The 24,683-nt window shown below is 40.3% G+C and overlaps 1 long non-coding RNA gene across 1 annotated transcript in view; it reads right to left on the bottom strand.

Annotated features, from left to right (window-relative positions):
- Positions 1-24,683, bottom strand: part of LOC132682082 (uncharacterized) — a 306,131-nt gene that overhangs the window by 196,044 nt on the left and 85,404 nt on the right. The window contains exon 2 of the long non-coding RNA XR_009611457.3: positions 9,823-9,942. This is a non-coding gene — a long non-coding RNA (uncharacterized LOC132682082). The remainder of the gene's footprint in view (positions 1-9,822; positions 9,943-24,683) is intronic.

The raw sequence follows: 24,683 nt of genomic DNA on the forward strand, positions 1-24,683 counted from the left end.
TATAGTAAGATCCTTTGTAGGTAAAGAGCCAGAAGGGTGAAAAGCTGTCCAACCCCTAATAATATAAATTGGTTGCAAGACATAGGGGACTATTTCACAAAGAACAGATCCCAGAGTCAGTTCATTAAGAGTGTTCTTGGGGGCTTCTGGTGCCTTAGAAAACGACTTTATATGGGACAAAAAGAAGCATCAAGGGCTATGTCCCTGGGAACTCAGGGCACAATACAGATTCAGTGGATTACCCACCACACAGACATTTCTTCCAGGATTCCCAGTGCCTTGCACAGATGTGAGCCACAAGCCAACCTGAAGACTCTGTCAAAATGACCAGTTGTCCACAGTGACATCATGTGGCCAAAAGGAGTAATGGCAGTATCTGACCCATCTTCTGTTCCCCTGGCTAACCTTAACTTTCAGATCATGTTAGTTCTCAGGGTTCATAAAATAAAAGGGTGTACCCTAAAAAGATAATGCTGAACTTCCTCCTAATTTGGCATGCGATAATTTCAGTTGTTGCTATTGTTAAAATGGAAAAATAAAGGGTTTATGGCCATAATTGTCCTCTAGTATCTACAGTGATACAAACTGGGAAAAAAATATTTGCAACTCCTACCACTGAAAAGGAATTTAAAAAAAAAAAAAAAACCTAGAATCTTTTGTATCAAGGAAAATGTATAGGAAACACTGGCACTCTGTATTGAAGAACCCATCAAAACTGTTCTGGCTAATGTAGAGGTTGGAGGCTTGGAACCCCTGTGACTCAGACTCCTCATATGCTTGCCCAGCCTCAACAGCAGCCTTTGACCCCCTCCACAGAACCCAAGAGCTCCACAGAACATAGTTTATAAATCACTTTCTTGATGATAGAAAGACCATGAAAATTTTAAACCAGAGGATGGCATCACCAGATCATCCATGAAGGACACAGAATGTTTTTAAAGGTGTGTGTGTGTGGGGGGGGGGGGGGGGGGGGACAAGGCAAAATTGGGGACAATACACCTGGATTGGAAGAATTTCATGGAAGGACAGGCAAACCTTTTGACCACTTTGATGCCATGAGTAATGTTAGATATTAATACCCATAAAATGCGCTGAACTAAGTTTATTTCTTTTTTTTTTATTTGAGAGAGTACAGTGGAGATGGGGAGGGAGAGAGAGAGAGAGAGAGAGAGAGAGAGGGAGGGAGGGAGGGAGGGAAGGAGAGAGAGAGAGGGAGAGGAAGAGGAAGAGGAAGAGGGAGAGAGAAGAGAGAGAGAGAATCCTAAGCAGGCTCCATGCTCACCATGGAGCCAGACACAGGGCTTAATCCCACAACCCTGGGATCATGACCTGAGCTGAAATCAAGAGGTGGATTCTCAAACAACTGAGCCATCCAGAAGCCCTGAATCTATTTCTAAATCCTTGTCAAAAGCAGTCATAGGGAAAAGAAAATATATCTTTAGGTCCTAGTAAGAAAGGATTCATATTTGACTACCTTGCAAATATGATTATCATCAAATTCTTCAATTGAACACTTTTCTGTTGAAAAGGTCTTTTATGCAAGATTTTTTTTCCTGAAACATAGCTCGGAAAAATTATTTTAATCAAAATGAGCCTAAATTCTGCTGAAAATGAGGAGATTTAAGCCTGTTGTGATGAAAAGTCATGTTTCCAAGCTAATTTTTAGGAAAAATCTAATAAAAGAAATACTTAACAGAAAAGTACAGAATGCCTGCTGGGATAAAAATGAAGTTTCCAAGCAACTTCGGAGTAAAAATACAGTAAAAAATAATGTTTTTAACAGAAATTATGGAATTCAAGCATCTTGTAATAAACATGTATTTTCAAGCTAGTTTTGAGACGTATCTAGGAAAAAACATTTTAAATAAAAATGGAATTTAATCCTGTTGTCTTTTCCAAACTGGTTTTGAGGGTAATTTCAGCATAAAATGGAAAAAAAGAAAAAGAAAAAAGTACCAAATTTAAGCAGTATTGCAAAAAAGGACAAAAACACAATGGAAGCATTATGAAACAGAGATGAAATTGTCCCAAACATGCCAAAAAATGACAGCCTTTGTATCACACTGGTGTAATCTTGCAGTGAGGCAGTTTCTGTAGTCCAAGGTGATTCCTTGGAAGGGTCTGAGCTGTGAGCTGTGAGCTGTGAGCTGTGAGCTGTCAGCAGCCTGGGGAATGAGTACCTGGGTCCCTGTGGGGGGTCTGGGTAAGTGCTTGGCAACACTATTGGCAAAGAGCACAAGTGGTAAATTTAGGGAATTTAGGAAGGAAAAATGTGGGACCACCTAATAGAGAACTTTAGGTAAGTCAGAGCTTACCGATGTCTCACCAACTCAAGAAAAGATGCCTTAATGAAGACTCAAGTTCTCAAAAAGGCATCAAGGTAACAGTGTTTCAACATATTTAAAGACAGAAAAGGGAGGGAGGCTAAATAAGGTAGTTTTATTCATTTTCACCAGGTGGAAACTCTGACAAATTTCAAGCCCACATGCTATTGAAATATAAATGATGGCTAAGGGTAACAAAACAAATTAAATCACATCTTTAGAAGAGAAAATCTAGAATTGCTCTAATGCAGCTGTGCTGTAACTTGCACAGGATATGGATATTTTTCCTGTTTTCCCAGATTCAAGGCTTGCCACCCCATACTGAGTCCAAGAAAGCATCACAATACATAATTGAGGCCAGACACTCCCATAGAACACCTCCTCCCCCAAAAATTCACTGCCCACCCCTGTTAGTCTACAAATGCATACACAGGAATCAAAGAAACCACTGGACACACAAGTCAAGAGAATTTAGTATTCGTGATGAGCTTGTCCCTCCTTTCTCTGTGCTCCCATCTCAATTCAAGCAAGGAGACAAGAGAATCATTCTACTTAACCAGCAAAGAGATATTAGCATTTCATTCCCTTGTTGGGCAATGGTGCTTCTGATCTCTTCTCTGTGTGCTATTTGAGAAAAACACAAGAGTATGGGAACAGGGTCGCCAGATAAGATATGAATGCATGAGACTTAAACTAAAAACTTATTCACTGTTTATCTGAAATTCAATTAACTGGATTTCCTCTGTCCTTATTTACTAAATCTGGCAATCCTATTTGGAGGGAACAACAAGGCAGAGAAATCCAGTGGCAGAGGGACAGTGGAAATTGAACACATGAAGGTAGCTGGACCTGTGCCACCTTGCAGGTGCCCATTCAAGATCTCACTGACAGTAAGGAGATTCCGCCAACAATAATAACCTGAACCTGAATATCTGGGGTGGAAGCTGTGTAGGGAGAATCAGGAAGGACCAAGAAACTAGGAAGCTTTGAAGGGTTCTACAGAGAACTCTCCCTCACATATGTCCCAGAGGGAGCCAGTATGTGAACACTTATCCAACATTTAGTCAAAGCCAGAGAAACAGTAACAGCAGAGAGAACAAAGGTACCAGTCAAATAAGAGATACTTGTGTCTTTCCATGTCCCTACAGCCAGCCCCAAAGCACCAGGGAAGACAGGACCCCAAAATGGCAGAGGTGGGGGAGAAATGAAAGAGCAAGTCCAGCGAGTCTCCTGAACCACATTGAGAAGAGGGAAGAAATGAGAGGAAATGAGCATTACATTGGATTGCATTAAAATTTTAAACTGGGTCAAACTATATTAATACTGATGCAAAACAAATTTAGTGGCTTAAAACAACAGACGTTTATGATCTCACAGTTTCTGTAGGATATGAATCTGTATACAGCTTCAGGCTACAATCAAGATAGTGGCTGGGGCTACAACCATCTCAAGGCTCAACTGAGGGAAGATCTGACTCCAAGCTTATTCATTCATTCAGTTCCTCATAAGCTCTTAGACTGAAGGCCTTAGCTTCTCCCTGGCTGTTGGCCAGAGAACATCTCAACTCCTTGCCACATGGCCCTCTCTAACACAAGAGCCATTTTAAGAACTTTCTACCACAGACTGCATTGACTTAATAACTGCGAGTGATCAAAAAGCTACAGTACTGGGACACCTAGATGGCTTAGTCGGTTAAGCATCCAACTTGAGCTCAGATCATGATCACACAGTTCGTGAATTTGAGCCCCACATCAGGCTCACTGCTGTCAGCACAAAGCCTGCTTTCGATCCTCTGTCCCCTTCTCTCTCCATCCCTCCCCTGCTTACGCTCCCTCTCTCAAAATAAATAAAACATTTTTTAAAAAGGCTACAGTACTGCCAAGTATTTCATTTATGGATGGGGAAAAAGAGACTGAACAGAGCATAACTGAAAAAGGTATTGAGAAAACTCAAACTTCTATTTGTACCCATTAAATTCAAACAGTTCCATAAATTGGATACAAAAGTTTACCCTCTTGAGCCTTTGGCAGCCATTGTATAGTAAGGAAGAGAGGCAATGTGGTAGAGAAAAGAGAACTCATTCTTCGGAGAACATCAGAACCATTTGAAGCTCAGCCTCAACACTACTAGTAGCCATGTGTTCATTAACATCTTTGAAATACAATCTTCTCAGTAATCAGAGTTGTGATGAGCATAACAGATGATGTACATGGTTACATAAGATGTCTGCTCTATACATACTGGCCATTACTATCATTATCATTATCATTGTAATTACCATTGCCATTACCATTACACAATCCTCCATGGCTCATCTATCCAAGATTAGTGGTGAGCAGAACCCAAATTGTTCTCATCTCTATTTTAAAGCAAGAAGAAGACAGAAGTCAGAGCAGTCATTTGTGCATAAGCACATATTTCTAGCTTGTACATGAATTTTGTCCTAAATGTGTAATTTTTTTGAGACTGAGTCACTGCTCAGTGTTGCACTTTCCCAAAGAAAGCGAAAAATCATGTCTGTTGACACCTAGGTAGAGCTTGGTATGAAGTAGAATATCACTCGTGTGTATCTGCTCATAGAGTGTCACTGGGTCAAGATGCTGTGAGAGAATCCAACACAGCCATACGCAACTAGAACGTCTCCACTTCCAGCAAGAGCCTCACTCCCGAAGCAACATCACAGCAGTCTTTATCTCACAGTTCAGACAATGAATAGCTAGCCAGAGAAGCAGCAAAAAATATAAGAGGGGTTTGTAAGATGTTTTTCTCTCCTCCCAAACAGGAGATTTTGGGGTTAATACTAACTACCCTCCTCCTCCTCTTCCACTATCATCATCTTCATCATTATCTTCTTCTTCATCTTCTTCATCATCTTTATGATCACAACCATGACCACCACTACCATTCATTGATATCTTTCCATGTATATTATTTATCTATTGTTGTGTATAAATTATCCTAAAACTTATAGTTCAACAGTTTAAAACAACAAGTATTTATTATCTCACAAGGTGTCAAAGGGTCAGGAATCCAGAAATAGTCTAGTTAGATTCCTCTAGCTCAGTGGCTATTATGAGGTTTCAGTGAATCTTCTGGCGGAGAGAGATTCAGGCTTCAGTGATCTGAAAGCTTAACTGAAGCTGAAGATCCACGTCCAAGCTCGCTCACGTGGCTATTGTCTGGAGGCTTTAGTTCCTCACCGGGTGAGCCTTTCCATAGAGCAGCACAGCCATGGGCTTCCCCCCAGGTGAACAATTTGAAAGGGAATAACCAAGACAGAAGCCACAGTGCCTTTGCATGACCAGTTCCCCAAAGTTATACACTATCACTTCCACTTCAGTCTATTCCCTAGAAGTCACCAAATACAGCACACACTCAAGGGGAGGGGAATTAGTCTCCACCTCTTGAAGGGAGGAATAACGAAGAATTTGTAGACTTATTTTTAAAACCATCCCATCATGGTACAAGGACCATGGTAAACATGATACATGTATACTCTTCTCTGGTATAAAAGGAAAAATTGTTTATTCAAGCATTTATTCATTCAACAAACCTTTATTGTGGACTTTACCCATCCAAAAATATGTTCCAAGTGACTATTTTGCCCAATCCTTTGTGCACTTTATCCCTTATTGTTTCTTGTTTCTACCTTTATTTTTTTTCTTTAGGGTACCTATTCCAATCTCTTCCTGGAACCTTGCAATAGCATCTCTCTTCTGGCCCTCAAAACATCCCCACATTTATGTTTCTTTCAAGCCAACTTAACTCATTACAAAGCAGTATCTTAAGTCTACGCTTAGATATAACATGTATAATTTAGCCACTGTCTGCAGCAAAGATATAATACAATATTAATTGGGGAAATAGTGGACACAAGATCGTCTCAAATGTGACAGAAGACAGTCACCTTCAGGATGTGATCTGGGAAGGAGAGAAATGTTGCTGTTACTAGAACAACTCCCTCCATCTATTCTTAGGAGTTCCTGCTTAGAGGAAATCCACCAAAGTCACTCTTTAAAATGCAGGTGTTCCCAGAAGACACAGAGGTAAAACTATTAGTGGCACACAACTCCTTGACTAAAATTGCTCCATCAGGTTAGCTATACAACCACCTGACTGGGCTGAGAAGAAATTAGACACAAAATACAAAAGACTTATTGAGACACAGAAACTTAGGAAAGGTGTAGGTTAGGTTCCCATAGATTTTGCAGATAGCTCAAGAGATGGGGGAGAGCACAAGATACCAGAGGCAGCATAAGGGAGGTCCATCATGAATGCTTTAGTTTGGGTTCTCTCAAAAGCAGGAAGGACATGGTGGCAGGGACCCTATTCAAGAGACTCTCCCAGGGTGCAGAAAAAAAAGGGAGCAAAACGATGAGGCAGAAAATACAAGCAGAGGGTTCTGTTCTGCTGGGGTCTTCTCACCTCCCAGAATTGTGTCTGCCTACAGGAATGGAGATTAAAGAATTGTCCACAGTCTCCCTTCCCCCATTGGATAAGGACTCCTCTAGGACAACAAATCTGTTTTTCTGATTGTACTGTGGGCTTCTGCACTCATAGGAGAAGACCCTAGAGCCAAAAGTATAAAGACATGCTGGCCTCACCCTAAGTGAGTGTTTTGTACTCTAGGGGCACCTGACCTCACATGGAACTGTCCCTGGCAGCCATGGCTGAAAATCAGCAGTGAGTGAAGGGATGTGATGTAGGATGCCAGAGACATCTACTAAATGGCAGGGGCAGAAAGTGTACCAGTGAGGGGCAGAAAGGGGGTGCTGAAAGCAAGCATCATCTACATCCCATTTCTACTTAGGCTCAGTGCTAAAGACAGCTCTGTTTGAACTCCCATGAAAGTGGGAGTTAATTATTACACATCTAAGAAGTATTCCTTCTAAGATGATCTCCCATAGCATAATCTCTATGGTGTGTTAAAATGAAATACCAAAAGCACAGGAAACAAAAGAAAACATTAAGAAATTGGACTTAGTCAAAATTCAGAACTTTTGAGCTTCCAAGGACACCATCCAGAAAGCAGAACAACCCACTGAGTGGGAGAAACTATATGCAAATCGTATATATGGCTAGACTTGTATATAGATTCTAATAAAGAGATCTTGTCATTCCATAATAAAAAGAGACAGGCTTGGACAAAGGATTTGAATAAACATTTCTTCAAAGGAGATGAACAAGTGACCAATAAGCACATAAAACGATGTTCAACATATATTAGCCATCCGGGAAACACAAATCAAAAAACACAGTGAGATATCATTCCATATCCATTAAGATGGCTATGATCAAAAAGAAAGATAGTAACAAGTGTTAGGGAGCATGCGGAGAAATTGGAACTCTCAAACACTGTCACTGGTATTGCAAATGGTGCAGTCACTTTAGAAACCATCTGGCATTTCCTCAAAAAGTTATACATAGAATTACCATATGACCTAACAATTCCACTGCTAGATATGTACCCAAGAGAAATGAAAAATGTGTCCACACAAAAACCTGCATACGAATGTTCAGAGCAGCATTATCCATAATAGTCAAAAAGTGAAAGCAAATTAAATGTCCATCAAACCAATGATCAACAGAATGTGATGTATGCATAAAATGGAGTCGAACTTGGCAATAAAAAGAAATGAAGTAATGATACAGGCTACAACATGGATAAATCTTGAAAACACTATGCTAAGTGAAAGAAGCCAACCACCTATTGTATGACCTCATTTATAAGAAATATCTAGAAGAGGCAAATAAAGAGACAGAGTAGATGAGTGGTTGCCTTTGGTTTAAAGAGTTTGGAGGGATATGAGGAGTGACTGCTAATGAGTACAGGATTTGACAAAAATAGTCTAAAATTAGATACTGTTGACGGTTGCACGATGGTGAATATACTAAAAACCATTGACTTGTACACGTTAAATAGGTGAATTTTATAGTGTGTGAATCAATTTTTAGTAAAGCTGTTATAAAAGAAAATTTTAATGAAAAATCAGGTGGTGCTGGCACAAGATCAACAAGGCAATATTGGTACGTATTGTAATAAATTTATAAGAAATACTGAGCACCTGCTGTATGCAAAGCACTATCAATAAAATTATAGAGGAAATACCCAGTGCATAACAATAAGCTAATCTGTCACATTACGTGAGTATTCTGATGCAAGATATGCAAGCCTGATAAACAAAGAAAAGGTTAATAACGTTTCTCTTCAATGTATGCATTTATTCACTTCTTTTAAGTGAAGGAGAGCAATCAAGTTGCATAAAATTAAAATCTTAATTGCTCAGCTCGAGGCTGTATTTTGTAAAGAAGGTTCATAAACACAGCGCATGATCAGAATCTATGGAATGTCCTGAGAGAACATCAAACACAAATGAGTTGCCACAGGATGTTTCCACATAGAATTAAATACTACCATTACAAGATTAACAAATGATTTATTTATAATTGCAGACTCTTTGTTGAGGAAAAGCTAAACAATATTTCAGTTCTAAGGGGTTCCTAAAATTTTAGCTATGTCTACTATCTCAGGAAAAAAACTCATTAGTTGAGAGACCGCACCTTTCAAGATGAGAATCTAAGATAGATTCATTCTATCATTCATTCTAATAATGAGGGGAAAATATCCCAAATATCCCTATTCAATGAGCACCTGGCCAATATCCAGCCCCCGAGGAAAGTGAAAATTCTGCTCAGTGACAACACATTATTTAACTCACCAGGGCAATTTAAGATAACACAATGTGACTCACACCTATGCAAGGAAGTTTGTCATGTGAAAGCATTTTTTTCCTTAAGAAATACCTGCTGGCCGTCAAGATAGAAAAAATACATGTCAAATTGTGAGCATGTTTAGAGAATTGCCCTGAGTGATTCTGTGACCATGTGCAAATTAGCTTCCTTCCAGATCTTTGTGGGGGTGACTTCCAAAGGCTTCAAACCAGATACATGGCTTGATGGGAGAAGGTAGCAGTTTTTAATTTGATTATATATGTAACACATCTATATAATATTGAATATATGATAAAAGTTAAAACTGGGGCACGTGGGTGGCTCAATCGGTTAAGTGTCCAACTTTGGCTCAAGTCATGATCTCACAGTTCGTATGAGCCCCGCATTGGGCACTGTGCTGACAGCTCAGAGCCTGGAGCCTGCTTCAGATTTTGTGTCTCTCTACTCTCTCTCTCTGCTCCCTTCCCCACTCATGCTCTGTCTCTCAAAAATAACAACATTTAAAAAAATGTTTTTAAGTTAAAACTACATGTAATATATGATACATATAATCCATGGAAAATACATGTTTATAATTAATTTATATAAATTATATATAAATATAAATATATTTATAATGTACACTACATATAGGAAATATATAGTGTATTTATAATTTATAATACAGTATTTATAGAGCATGTATAAATAGTTAAATTTTGAGCAAGGAAGAATCTGTAACACAAAATGCTCACTGTGCCTTTCCACTAGCTGAGTTTGCACTTACGTTTTCCTGGAAGTTTCTCCAGTGCCCTCATGTTAGCACTTCATTTCACACATCCTCCACGGTAGATAGGAGGCAAAGGACACGGAATCCTCTTTTTATCCTCACGCACTAGTTGGTTATCTGAAATGCAAAATAAATGAGAGGGAAAGAAAAAAGTCAAACAAACTGCCAGATCATCTCTGTATAATTTCACACTCGCAATTTTACCTAAAACAGTGATTTTGCTAAAAAGGGAAGTGAGAGGGTCCTAATATGGATTTAAGAGTCCTTTCTTCCCAAATGGAAACGGCTCCCGCACCCCATTCAACTGTTACGAAGGTCCATACTGCTGTTTCACTTAACATCTTTAATTAGCTCCCCTCTGAGACGCAACAACAAAACTGAGCTCCTGATCATAAAATAAACAGAAAAGATTTGCCTGGAGTCTAAACTAACCAGTAGTTGGTTTCTGCCTCCCCCAGGAAGCTCACTGGACTCCTGCAGCCCCCACTGTCCCTCATTAGCAAGTGTGAGGCATGCCCCGCTTTGAGGGTCTTCCCAGGTGGGGCCCGTGTGACCTTGCGTTGGGTGTCTTCCCTGCGCTGGCCTAAATTTAGGAAATGCTTCCCAGAATGAATCCCAGCTGGATGCACTTCTCCAGGGCTCTTGTTGCTGCTTCTGGTAAGTGATCACAGCAGCAAAGGGTATTAAATTTTAAATTATTGGGGATTCTTCTTCCTGTAACTTTGAAATTACTTAGCCTAAACATTTCTTAGGATGAGCTCAGAGCAGAACCCACTGTTCCCTAATCCTCCAGAGAGAGGCTCTGTTCTGACAAGCTTGGGAAGGAAGGAAGGAAAAAAAAAAAAAGAAAAGAAACCATTATTAAGCCTCTAAATGCCAGAATACTTTCTGTTCTCATCTTACTTAGCCTTTATACCACACCTGTGAGATGTTCATCCTCATCCACTCAAAGACATGCTGAGATGAGGAAACTGAGTCCCCAAGGTCAAGCCACTTATCCAAGGCCACACAGTGTGTACCAGACAGAGCAAGACAGCCGGTCTCTAAAGCAGGGGTTCTCAGCTCCTTCTGAGCCACGGACTTCTCTGAGCATCTGGCGATAGCTACAGACTGCTCCATGCACACATTTCATAAACAAATTTAGAAGCCGGGCACCCCTTGAGGACTAGCCCTGAGCCTGTAGAAATCCGGGCCTCGGAGCTTTCTTTCCTCTTCCCACGCCGCTAGGCTGCCTCCCACGGGACGACGCTGGGGAGGAGGGAAAGGAAATCGCCCGGTATTTAAAACATCTGTTTTTCTCACGCCAAGACGCTTCCACCTACCTTCCCATGGTATTAAATTCTTTATGAGTCCTTTTCTACTGAGCAAAAGCATTTTGATCAGAAACTACTTATAGGAAGCAAAAATTAAAATGATTTCAAAACCTATTCATCAGCCTCCTGTGTTGTTTTCCTCTCCGGAAATCCCACTTGAAGTATTTATCCAAAAGAACCGAACACAGAATCTCCTAGAGCTGTCTGCACTCTGATGTCCACTGCAGCATTAGTCACAACAGCCAAAATGTGGAAGCAAACTACCAGTCTGTTGACAGATGAATGGACAGAGAAAATGTGGTAGGTACATACAATGAAATAGTATTCAGCCTTCAAAAAGAAGGAAATTCTGCCATGGGCTACAATATTGATGAAACTTGAGAACATTATGCTTACATTACATACCTACATACATTACAATACATTCTTGTGAAGTAAGAGTTGTAAACACACTCTGAAGAGTAACCACCAGTAACGGTGACCAGAGAACTGGTTTTCAGGTAGTCCCAAACATGAAACACTGAAAGAACATTTTGTTTTCTGTTAGTCCCTCTATATCTAACATAACCATCCCTTGTGCTGAAAATCACTTAGCATCTCGTTTCAAGCTCAAAAATTAATTTTCACAACAGAATACATTACTCTACTAAAAGATTGCTGTCAGTAAAAGGGCCTGTATTTTCAAAGTCCATTAGGGACTGAACTGTTTTTGTTTTTTTTTTTTTTGGAAAGAGATACAAATGGGTTTCTTCTTTATAAATTAATGTAAATGCAATTTAAAATGCACTAAGCTACTTACTTATTGACACTCTTCTTGGCACAGGGGAGATCATGTTCTAAGCCCCTGCTGATCAGGTCCTGAAGATATCTCTTTCTTCCAAACTCTGCCAGGGTCTCAGCCACCTTGCCACCACTTTCCACTCACCAAGATGGTCCTAATGTTCCCCTAAGCCTGACTAAACTTTACCTGGTTTCTTCCTGACTATGGTACCCTGACTTCCCTTTTCTTAGAACATTTACTTTTGAAAACTTGCAATTGTGAATTCTTTCTCTGCCCCCTGGAGATAAAATCTCTCAGCCTCTTGCCAGGTTTACAACTCAGGAAAGTCTTTCTCAAGGATCAGGAATTGCAATCGTCAAGGAAGATAACAACCCTATCTCCCAGTCTCTGTGAGAGGACAGGGGTCTAACTTCAGTTAAGTGTCAATTAGCAAACACTGAAGACCTAATCACATAGACCCAGCTCCTGCATAATATCCTTAGGTCTCCCTCACTAGCTCACTCTAACACTTAAAAATCCTTCCCCAGGGAGCCTGGGTGGCTCGGTCAGTTAAACATCCACCTTTGGCTCAGGTCATGATCTCACAGTTCATGAGTTTGAGCCCCACGTCGGGCTCTGTGCTGACCGCTCAGAGCCTGGAGCCTGCTTCGGATTCTGTGTCTCTCTTTCTCTGCCCACCCCCTCCTTGTGCGTGCACGCTCTCTCTCACTTTCAAATAAGCATTAAAAAAACCTTCGGGGCACCTGGGTGGGTCAGTCGGTTAAGCGTCCAACTTCACTTCAGGTCATTATCTCATGGTTTGTGGGTTCAAGCCCCGCGTCAGGCTCTGTGATGATGGGTCAGATCCTGGAGCCTGCTTCAGATTCTGTATCTCCCTCTCTCTCTGCCCCTCCTCTATTCATGCTCTGTCTCTCTCTCTCAAAAATAAAAAATAAACATTAAATTTTTTTAAAAAAATTCTCCCCCAAAGGATGCAAGAATATACAATGGGGGAAAGGCAGTCTTTTCTATAAGTTGTGATGGGAAAACTAAGCAGCTATCTGTAAAAGAATAAAACTAGATCACTTTCTTACACCATACACAAAAATAAACTCAAAATATATTAAAGACCTAAATATATGAGACCTGAAACCATAAAACCCCTAGAAGAAAACATAGGTGGTAGCAATCTCCTGAATATCAGCTTTAGCAACACAGTTATGGATATGTCTCCTCAGGCAAGGGAAACAAAAGCAAAAATAAACTGTTGGGGCTATATTAAAATAAAAAACTTTTGCACATTTAAGGAAACCATCAACAAAATGAAAAGGGAACCTACTGAATGGGAAAAGATATTTGCAAATCACATATCCAATAAAAGGCTAACAATCTAAAATCTCTAAAGAATCAAAAAACCAAACACTCTGATTAAAATATGGCAGAAGACCTGAATAGACATTTTTCCAAAGAAGACAATACTGATGGCCAACAGGCACATGACAAGATGCTCAACATCACTCATCATCAGAGAAATGCAAATCAAAACCATAGGAGATATTACCCTACACCTCAGAATGCCCAGTATCAAAAAACAAGTAAAAAATAGCAAGTGTTGGTGAGGATGTAGGGAAAAGGGAACACATGTGCACTGTTGGTGGGAATGTAAATTGGTGCAGCCACTGTGGAAGACAGTATGGAGTCTCCTCAAAAACTTAAAAATAAAAATACCATACAATCCAATAATTCCACTACTGGGTATCTACTGAAAGAAAAGAAAAACACTAATTCAAAGGGATATATGCATCCCTATGTTTATTGCAGCATTATTGATCATAGCCAAGATATGGATGTAACCCAAGTGTCCACTGATAGATGAATAAAGAAGAGGTCGTGTGTGTGTGTGTGTGTGTGTGTGTGTGTGTGTATGTATATATAATATATATAGTGGAATATTGCTCAGCCATAAAAAAGAATGAGATCTTGCCATTTGTGACAATCATGGATGGACCTAGATGGTATTATGCTAAATGAAATAAATCAAAGATAAATGCCATATGATTTCACTTATATGTAGAATCTAAAACACAAATGAATGAACAAACAGACTTTTTTTTTTCAACGTTTTTTATTTATTTTTGGGACAGAGAGAGACAGAGCATGAACGGGGGAGGGGCAGAGAGAGAGGGAGACACAGAATCGGAAACAGGCTCCAGGCTCCGAGCCATCAGCCCAGAGCCTGACGCGGGGCTCGAACTCACGGACCGCGAGATCGTGACCTGGCTGAAGTCAGACGCTTAACCGACTGCGCCACCCAGGCACCCCACAAACAGACTTTTAAATACAGAGAACAAACTGGTGGTTGCCATAGGGGAGGTGGGCAGGGGGGCAAAACCGATATAAAATAAATTGAGATGAAAACTACAGCATAGGGAATATAGTCAATAATGTATGGTCAATAACATTGTATGGTGACTATATTTATCATGGTGAGCACTGAGCAGTGTATAAAATTGTTGAATCAATATGTTATACACACCTAAAACTAATATAGGACTGTATGTTAACTGTACTTCATAAATACATACATACACACACACATACATAAAAAGTCCCATCTTCGGTTTGAATGGAATTGCTTTCAATCTCTCTCCCCTATTGCTATAGTCTTGAATACAGTCTTCCTTCCCTGTACCTTTGTTGAGTGCAGTTTTTCTTTGACACTGCACCTCTCCAGAACCACTACCATCCACTCCATTTTTTTAGGCCCTTCTTTAGGACTAGAATCAGAATAAAATGATGGAATTTGAGTAAACTTAGTGAAACACAAAGAGATGAATTGATGTATTTTCAAATCTAAAAGCCATTACAAAATTGTTGATCAGTCCGTATGCTTCACGCACAGACATACACTATATGCCTACAAATATATCAATCCTCTGAGGTTTTTAAATAGGCTTAGAAAAGAGTCATTAAGGGCATATGCCGGAATGATTAAAAATGGTCATTTCTAGGCAGCAAGATAATGGAATTTTTCTTTTCTTCTATAAGTAGGCCATATTTTCTAAGTTTTCTACGAAGAATTGCATGTGGGGGCAAATTTTTTTAATGGGAAAAAAGGGAAGATTTCAAATAGTAAAAAGAATTCTCAAATGCTATCCCTCAAAATAATCACACTAGCTTTTCTTTTTGCCAGCTTTCCTCCTAAGTATTGTGGGTCGGAAACAGACAATGCTAACAAAAAATATTACAAATGTATTCGCTGCTCTGAATACTAGTTTTTCATTCCCGGATGTTTCTTAGAAAACTAAAGCCTTCCGACCTTTCTCTTTGATTCTCATAAGGTGAGTCCATGTAGGACCTACTGCATAGGTCCTGTGTCCTCCTCTGGTCCAGGCAAGTGTCTGCCACACAGAAGTATCTGAATTCAATGCTGCAGACCTCTAAAAAGCCTCCTCAAGCCCCCTGAAGAAGCTACCATTCCCTCCAGTGAGTGATTTATATCTCAGATGTCAAAGACGCAGTAGGGCTCTACCCCCGCCCCTGGCCTCAAAGTTCACAGGAACGAGGACCACTCATGTCATTCTGTCCCTCTCAAGTGAGCCAACTGACTGCCCAGAAGGGCAGATGTGAGCTCATATTCTCAAAGGAAGAGAACCTGGCACTTGTTAAGGTCAAACTGTAAACAAGCTAATGCTCATCTATAGGAAGAAATTGTGGCCAGGGATGAGGGAATAAGGGGTCAACTCTATTTACAAACACTTCTAACAAATACCATATGATTTCACTCATATATGGAATTTAAGATACAAAACAAACGAACATAAGGGAAGGGAAGCAAAAATAATATAAAAACAGAGAGGGAGACAGACCATAAGAGACTCTTAAATACAGAGAACAAACTGAGGGTTGCTGGGGAGGTGTTGGATGTGGGGGAGGGGCTAAATGGGGGATGGGCGTTAAGGAGGACACTTGTTGGGATGAGCACGGGGTGTTACATGGAAGTCATGAACGACTGAATTCTGCTCCTGAAATCATTATTACACTATATGCTAACTAACTTAGATTTAAATTTTTAAAAAATTAGTTGTATAAATTTGTTTTTACCTAAGGAGAAGAAGGAATACATTGTGAGTAAAATAAAATGGAATAAGATACCTAAAAATAACAAAATAAATAAAATTAAAATAAAACACTTACATTAAGACCACAGAAGGGAATCTACCTGTTTTGGAGTCAGACTCCTGGGTGGCCCTATGCCTATTATTTCAAATGGCGTCCCCTGCACTTAAGTAGGACACAGACTAATTAGAGCCCTGAAAAAAGCAACCAAACTGCACCAGGATTAACCAATATCTACAAGGAGAAATTTGGGAAGAATTAATCTCTGTAATAGGAAGCAGGAATAAGTCCTTGGCAAGGCAACACTTAACAGTGGAGAAGGAAAATTATTTATTCAAAAAGCCTAAGGAAACTATAGGATCTCCACTGGAAAGATGGAAAACCCCAAGCTCCAGGGAAAGCCAGGTTGAGGTGGCGATTTACAAAAGTTCTTTGCACTAAGCAGAAACAATGTAGCCTGAGTCCTCATCCTAGAAATATCAGGTGCCAGAGAAAGAAGGCTCTCCTCCACAGAGAGAAGCATTTAACAATCACAGGTCCCCAGACTCTAATACCAACCCCTTGGTGCCACATGTGTTCTCATAGTCTGAATTTTGGGGATTTTAGGAAGGAAATCTGGTGCATAATCAACAACATTGTATAACATCTCCAGTGGGCCTGGGGCAACATCCCATTAATTTTTTTTTTTAAGCAAAACACATGAAGAGTCACACTAAATAGTATAAATAAAGGATATAGATAAATAGACTCACATCAGTTCAAGTTTTGCTGCCAGATGGATTATGGGAAAAAGAATTCAATTTCGTGAGGTTTGGGGGTTTCAGAAATGTCCATAAGGGATTGTGGAACTGAATTTTTTAATAGGTCTGTCTTTCCCGCCAGAGACTGAGAATCGTGCCTTATTTATCTTCCCCACTACCTGGCTGATGACTGGTGCTCAGCAGGCATGTTGAATTTAATTGATTAACCCCAGGCTTTCCGTCTCGGCACCTCTCCAAAGCTCTGGATGCCCAGAGAGACCCACACAGCAAGAGCAGGGGGTACTCTGCTCAATGCACTCTGAGCCTCTTTAAATTGAAGGAGTTAAAAACCAAGCAAATTTTCTGCCTGCTTTTCACTTCCCCAATTTCAAGTGCTGCCATTGTGATCACAAAGGCCAAGAATTCGGTTTCTGCAGTATCATGTTGTTGGGAGGTTTGAGAGCAATGTTCTGGAAAACCCTCATGAAATGACAAGGATGCCTCATCTGGGGAAACTAGTCGCCATAATTATTAATGCCCGTCCCTTTGAAGGTAGCAGCCTGGAGGCAAAGGGAATGACTGAAGACATAGCGGGAATGGCAGTTTTCACCTCCCTCCCTGGGCAGGTGAGATTTCTGGGGGGACGCTTCTCTGAGCCAGGCTTCTGTGCACGGCCTCCTCGGCACCGCCCTGTCTGCCTCTCCCCCTCACCACTGCCAGAAAAGGAAAGGCCATCAGCTCAGCCCTGCCTCCTCTGTGTCTCCCTCGAAGTCACCGGAGGTCTGGAAATAGATGCGTCCTGTTGTTCTCTACGGTCCCAGTCCTTTATCATGGGGGACAAGGTCACCCTACTTCCTGGCAGTACTGGTAGCACAATTAGTCTTCTGTTTCATGAGGAAGAGAGTGTGACTTTAAACTTTAAGGCAAGGAAGAAAACACAGATTTTAGAACTAAATAGTTAAAGGGGTGCCTAGGTGGTTTGGTCAGGCAAGCATCCAACACTTCTTTTTTTTTAGTTCAATTTATTTATTTATTTGCAGGAGGAGGGGGGCGGGTGCAGAGAGAGGGGAGAGAGAGAATCCTAAGCAGGCACTGGGCTGTCAGCACAGAGCCCAACACAGGGCTAGGACTCACTGTGAGGTCACGACCTAAGCCAAAATCAAAAGTCGGAGGTTCAACTGAGCCACCCAGGCGCCCCAAACATCCACCTATTGATTTGGGCTCAAGTCATGGTCTTACAGTTCACGAGTTTGAGCCTCTCATGGGGCTCCATGCTGACAGTGCAGAGCCCTGCTTGGGATTCTCTCTCACGCTCGCTCCCTGCCCTTCCACTGCATTCTCTCTCTCTCTCAAAATAAATAAGCTTTTTTAAAAATTATAAAATTCAATATTTAAAGCAATGAGGACACCAGAAAAAGCAGCTGGGATTAGGGAGAGCATCACGGTCAAACAGGCCAACTGGGTATTCCTACCTGCTGACACCACGGGCTGGTCCTTTGATACGCAACAACTGTCTGATCTAGAAAACTCAACATGAAGAAATTTAAATGTGGAGAATACGTTCATTCTCTAATGGCCATACTGCAAGTACTTTTTTTAAGTTACCTTATGCTTGCATTACCTAGTTAAATGCCTCACATCTATTTTTCGGTTTTACTTTTTTGCAGTATTCCTTAGTGTATACATATACACAGCTCAAATCAAGCAAGCAAACAAGCAATGAAATAGATTATATAGGGAAAAATTAAGTCTCCAGTACCACTCCTGTTCCAAGGGCCCTGGCCTCAAGTTCTTTTTTTTTTTTAATGTTTATTTATTTTTGAGACAGAGCATGAGCAGGGGAGGACAGAGAGAGAGGAAGACACAGAATCTGAAGCAGGCTCCAGGCTCTGAGCTGTCAGCACAGAGCCTGATGTGGGGCTCGAACTCAAGAGCCTTGAGATCATGACCTGAGCCGAAGTTGGCACCCAACTAACTGATTGAGCCACCCAGGCACCCTCCCCCGCCAAGTTCTTCTTTTCAGAGGAAACTACTGTGGCTAGATTTGGGATTCTTCCAGAAATAGTCTCTACATATATAAGGCTGTATCACTTTTTAAATGTATGCTCTATGGCACTGTACACACTATTCCACATCTTGCTCCCTCTCTTCAAATGCATTGAAATTATTAATATCCCTCTATGCTTTCAGCATGCTACCCTCTTCTGCAACATGCACAGGCCTTCAGACTTCTTCAGGGACTCCCACTGCCTATATCTGAAGACCTCAGCTTGGCATTCAGGGCTGGTCTGCTACTTTCTAACCAACCCCCATAGATGCTGCTATGAATTGAATTGGGTCCCCCAAAAAGACTTTTAAATCTTAACCACCAGAATCTGTAAGTGAGACCTTATCTGGAAACAGTCTTTGCAAGTGTGGTTAAGATGAGGTTGTATTGGAGTAGAGGGAGCCCTTATTCTAAAGTGACTGTTGTCCTTGTAAGAAAAGAAGAACTACAGAGACCTACATGCAGAAATGGAAGGTCATGTGAAAAGACACAGGAAGAATTCTGTGTAAGGATGGAGACAGAGATTGGGGTGAGGCATCTACAACCAAACATTGCAAGAAACATCAGAAGATAGAATAGAGACATGGAACAATTCTCCCCTGCAGCCTTCAGGAACAGCGTGGCCCTTCTGCCATCTTGATTTTGAATTTCTGGGCTACAGAATGATGAAAGGATAAATTTCCATTGTTTTAAGCCACTCAGTTTGTGGCATGTTGTCAGAGCAATTCTGGGCAACTAATACAATGCCTTTGAGCTTTTCTTCTTCCCTAATGTTTCCACCACAATGGACAACACTTGCCTCCCTCTCCTTTTCCTACCTACTCCTCACAACCCTGTCAGCCAAGCTGAGTGGCTCTTTCTCCAGAATCTTCCTTGAACCTTCAGGACGCTTTTTCTCTGGCCTCCCCTGAACTACTTATTTGTGCTCTGCATAATTGTTCCCTTGAGTTCTATTGTGTCGTGTATGCACGTCTTTCCTCCTCAACCGGACCGAAGTTCCTTGAGTATCGAAACTATGTTTTGCTTTTTTCTTGATCCAGGATGGACTTGCAGTGTATATTCAACAAGCAATCCTTGATACGATAGTGTTAAAAGGTTACTAACTTCTGGAAATGAAAAGAAAAGAGCCCTCTGAGATTCTTCATTAGGCTTTTCACAGTATGTTCAATGTCTCGAATCTAATACGATGAAAGAAAATCTATTAAAAAGGCATTTATTCTTCACTGCATTTCAAATGTAAAATGGATTCCTTGTTGTTGTGTTGTGGGGTTTTTTTATATGAAATTCAAGTGAGGATAATCATTACAAAGTTCACTATTACAAGTAGTAAATTAAATACTAAAGTATAAGGTGACTCATGAAAACCAAATATAAATTACCAGAAATACATTTATTTTATTGTAAGACAATACCTCATTTTTTGATAATCTGCAGAAAAAGGAATCTAAAATAATAAGGACAAGGACAACATTAATGGAACCCTAACAGGCAATTGATTTAGAAAGTCTGAGAAAGTGCCCAGCCAACTTCAGACATTACTGGAATAAGAGAAGTGAGTGCACACTTATCAATAGACCAGTACTAATGACCATTGGATTTGCCTAGATGCAAACTTCCTTCTCACAAAATTATTTTAGGAGTACTGCAGATCCTAGAATCAAATAATCTTATAAGTCAGAAAGGACCTTGCTTTGACAAACAGTTGACAACAGAAAGCTGTGTTGAAGGTCCCTGGAATCTGTTCCAACTGTGCATCCTGAAGGAGAACGCCTAGAGAGAGACCCCTCAACTCTACCTCCTCACCCTCAGCTTTAAGTCTCAACAGGAAGATTTCACATCAGAAAAAAAAAAAAAAGATGAATGGTAATTCTTTACCTGAGTCACTAGTCAGGTCAGCCATCTCTTGGCCCTTTAGTCCTCAGAACCACCTCTCCAACAGGTCACTTCACATTTCCTACCAAGCGTCACCTGTAAGATCAGGTACTTCTGAAAAAAACAAGGGTTTGCTCACTGCACCCAGCAATGGCATATTTCACTCACACAAAGGCTGTGGGAGTGAAAGAGCAGGTTATGGAATCCTACAGCTTAGACCTAATGGGTTTCAGAATGACTACTATTGAGTCATTCCAGAAGCATCTGGATATCTAATCAGCATCTCGTCTTAAAATGAGACCTCAGCTAAGCATAATAGACCATGTATTAGTTTCTGACACTGCATAACAAATTATCACAATTTAGCAGCTTTAAAAAAAACCATATTTATCTACTTCTACAAATCAGAAGTCGAGGCACAGCTTAGCTGGGTCCTCTGCAAGGCTGTTACCATGGTTTCACCCAAGGGTTCAGTTCTCCTCTGGAGTCATGACTGGCAGTAAATCTATTTCCAAACTCCTTCACGTTGTTAACCAGAATTCATTTCTTTGTGGCTGTAACACTGAGGCCCCTGGTTCTTATTGGCTATTGACTGGAGGCCACTCTTAGCTCCTAAAGGCTGCTCACAGTTCTGCCACTCGGCCCTCTCCTTAGCCTTCTGAGAACATGGCAGACTGATTTTTCAAAGCCAGCAAAGGGAAAAGAGCAAGTCTGCTAGTAAGAAACTTATTTTACCTGATGTAATCAGTCATCACATAGTGACATCCTATCGCCTTTGCCATATTCTGTTTGTCAGAATATTAGTCACACGTCCTAGCCCATACCCAAGGAGAGGGGTTTTTACGAGAGCTTGAACATCAGAAGTTGTGGTCATTGGAGGATTGCCTTAGAGTCTGTCTACCAGAGCCCCAACAATCCATATTTTTTAAAGCTCTCCAGTGACACCGATGTTTAATCAATCAGTCTTCAGAACTATTGTTAAAAGATACAGTAGAGAAGATAACACAGGGGGGAGATTACTTTGCTGTTGTAGTTTTCAACCTGGACTGTCCCTTAGAATCGAAAATACCCGTGGAGTATTTTCAAATTCTGCACCCCAAACCCATCAGATCAGAATATCTGGAAGTGGATTTGTTTTTTTCAAACACCACAGGTGTTTCCAAAGTGCAACCAAAGCTAAGAAACACTGTTTTACTGGAACAGTGGGGAGTCAGAGTCAGTCTTAATGGAAAAAGGTAATCCTTGGGGCAAGTTTTGAAAAACAAGTAGATGTTTTCTAGGTGAAACACAGGAGTGACAAGTGATAAGGCAGTGACAGTTATAGTAATTTCATGAACTTGGTGGAGTCAGAGAAGGGAATGAATGTAGGAGGCAGCACTGATAAGACTTTGTGCCAAATGTAAGGTTAACAAAGAAGGAGGAATCTCAGATGACTTCCAGACCTCAAGTTTAGATGCGTGAGAGAGCATATAAACCACTGAGAGAATCAAGAGGAGAAGCTGGTTGGAGGATGAGAGGAGGTAGAGACACTGAGCTCTGTTCTAAATACGTCAACTTGTACACATGTTTAAAGGCATTTTACTTTAACTGGTACTAATGCTCCATTGCTTGCTGAGTCCATTTAATATAGATGGGGCCTTGCCAACATTTTCCCAATTCATTTACTCTTCTGTTTTCTATTTTCCATAGGATTTAGCTGCCCAGCACAGAGTCATGTGAATTTCATATTTACCTCTATTTCCTACCCCAAAACGTCATTTATTATTTTACTAGTGACACAACCCCTTGAATGACCCTTCCCACCATTAAATGTCAAGTGATTATTTTGCAATGCTAGCTATTAAATTTTAATGTGTGTTGATTTAGCAATTACAAAGGTGTTAAGATTTTTGAGAACCATAATAATTAAATCCTTTTCTAAAAATCCTTTTTAATGTGTTCAACTTGAGTTCCTCAGTACTCCCTTCTAAAGGCAAGTAGCCTCCCACAGAAATGAAGAAAGACTGAACAGTTCTCTGATGAATGATTGATGAATGATTATTTCCAAAATTTATAGAATCTAGCATTGTACACTATGTTGTGCAGTGGTTAATTATCCAATTGAATGATGTCAATGTTTCTTTGCTTATTTACACATTAATCAGAAGTCTGACTAGTGTTAAACCTTGGAAGAATTTTATGTGCATTTGCACATAAAAATGTGGACTAAAACTCCTTCCCGCAATCTTAAAGTGTTATCAATTACTGGTCTTTAACGATTCAATGAAAACATAATCACTGCCTCTTCTCATAAACATTAGCCATAATAATATGTATTTTTTTTAAATGCTATAACTCAGCACCCCTTATTCTCATCACTTTTTAAGGCATTTTTCCCTAAAGTATAATCATTTTTCAGAACTTCTCTAAGAAAATCACAAAGAAACCTTTCTAAAATCAAAGGAGCGCCTGGGTGGCTCAGTCGGTTAAGCACCTGACTTCAGCTCAGGTCATGATTTCTCTGCGTGACTTCGAGCACTGTGTCCGGCTCTGTGCTGACAGCTCAGAGCTAGGACCCTGCTTCAGATTCTGTGTCTCCCTCTCTCTCTCTGCCCCTTCCCCACTCACAGTCTGTCTCTCAAAAACTAATAAACATTAAAAAAATTAAAATTAAAACCATAACATGTAGACAACAAGATATTTAAGATAGTGCTTGAAGGCTTTTTAAGATAAGAAAATTACTGTTACTTTCTGCATACGAAAATAGAAATGTATCAAAACCTCAACCTCATATTTTAGAGGTGAATATCAAGGGAGATCTTTAAGGTGAGACGGAATTCCCAAAAACATTACTAACTGAAAACTCTTGGGGAAAGTAATAAATTGTGATTCAATAATACTTTCCCTTCATCATTATTAAGAATGTTCTTAAGTAGCCACAAGGTACATTTTGCTACCAAAGAAAGTGATGAGGTGTTCATAGCAAGATTAGTTTGGGAAACAAATAAATCTTCCCATTAAACTTAGAAGAACACCATACCCTGAAGGTCCCATAAATTAGGTGACTGTGACTCAGTGAGAAGCCAAAGTGGAAAATCTATCCTGTAGGATTTTTCATTTGTAAAACACTTTGATTTTTAAAGCATCATTACAGCATTATCACATTTTATCTCAAAATCATCCCTATGATGGGCAGATGCTCATTGTTCAGAAAGAAAGGGTGGAAGCAAGGTTTGTAATAGGCCAATACATTTTGAAACTATCTTCATCGAGGTGAAAGCATTTCCTGTATGATAAGGACAGTCATTCACTTCAGACCACTAGGGCCTGAGGTCAGAGGGGAGTGACTACACACAAAAGCCAATTTACAGCTTTTCTCCTACTCACAAGACAGCCAAGCAGCAGACACTAGGGAGACTCTGGTTCCTCCTTCAGCTGGAAGTGAGTAACTTTGCTAAAGGAAAGAATATCCCTGTTATCTAATAGCTCATTTCATTGTTCTTTAAGTCCACTTTCCTCTGTCCCTCACTTCTCATCCCTCTTTCATCAACTCAAGGCAGAGTCTCTCAGAACTCCAGAAAGCCCTGGGCCATTTCCATTGTTTTAGGCTCCCGGCATAATAAGACATAAAGACAATCCAAAATAGGATGACAAAGTTATTATTTAAAATTAATTCTTCTAGGAAAATAAGCCTATGAAGAGATGCTCAACACCATATATCATTAGGTTAATTGCAAATTAAAACAATAAGATACCACCACGTACCTGTGAGAATGGCCAAAATCCCAACACTGATAATACCAAATGCTGGTGAGGATGTGTAGCAACAGGAACTCTCACATATTGCTGTTGGGAATGCAAAATGGTACCACCAGTGTGGAAGATAGTTCAGCGGTTGCTCACAAAACTAAACATACTTTAACCAGCAGTTATGTTCCTTGATTTTACCCAAATGAGTTGAAAACTTACAGTCACACAAAAACCTGCACACATGATTATACCATCTTTATTCATAATTTCCAACAGTT

Source organism: Panthera onca, chromosome A1 (assembly GCF_046562875.1).
Source record: "Panthera onca isolate mPanOnc1 chromosome A1, mPanOnc1 haplotype 2, whole genome shotgun sequence".
Lineage (NCBI taxonomy): Eukaryota > Metazoa > Chordata > Mammalia > Carnivora > Felidae > Panthera > Panthera onca.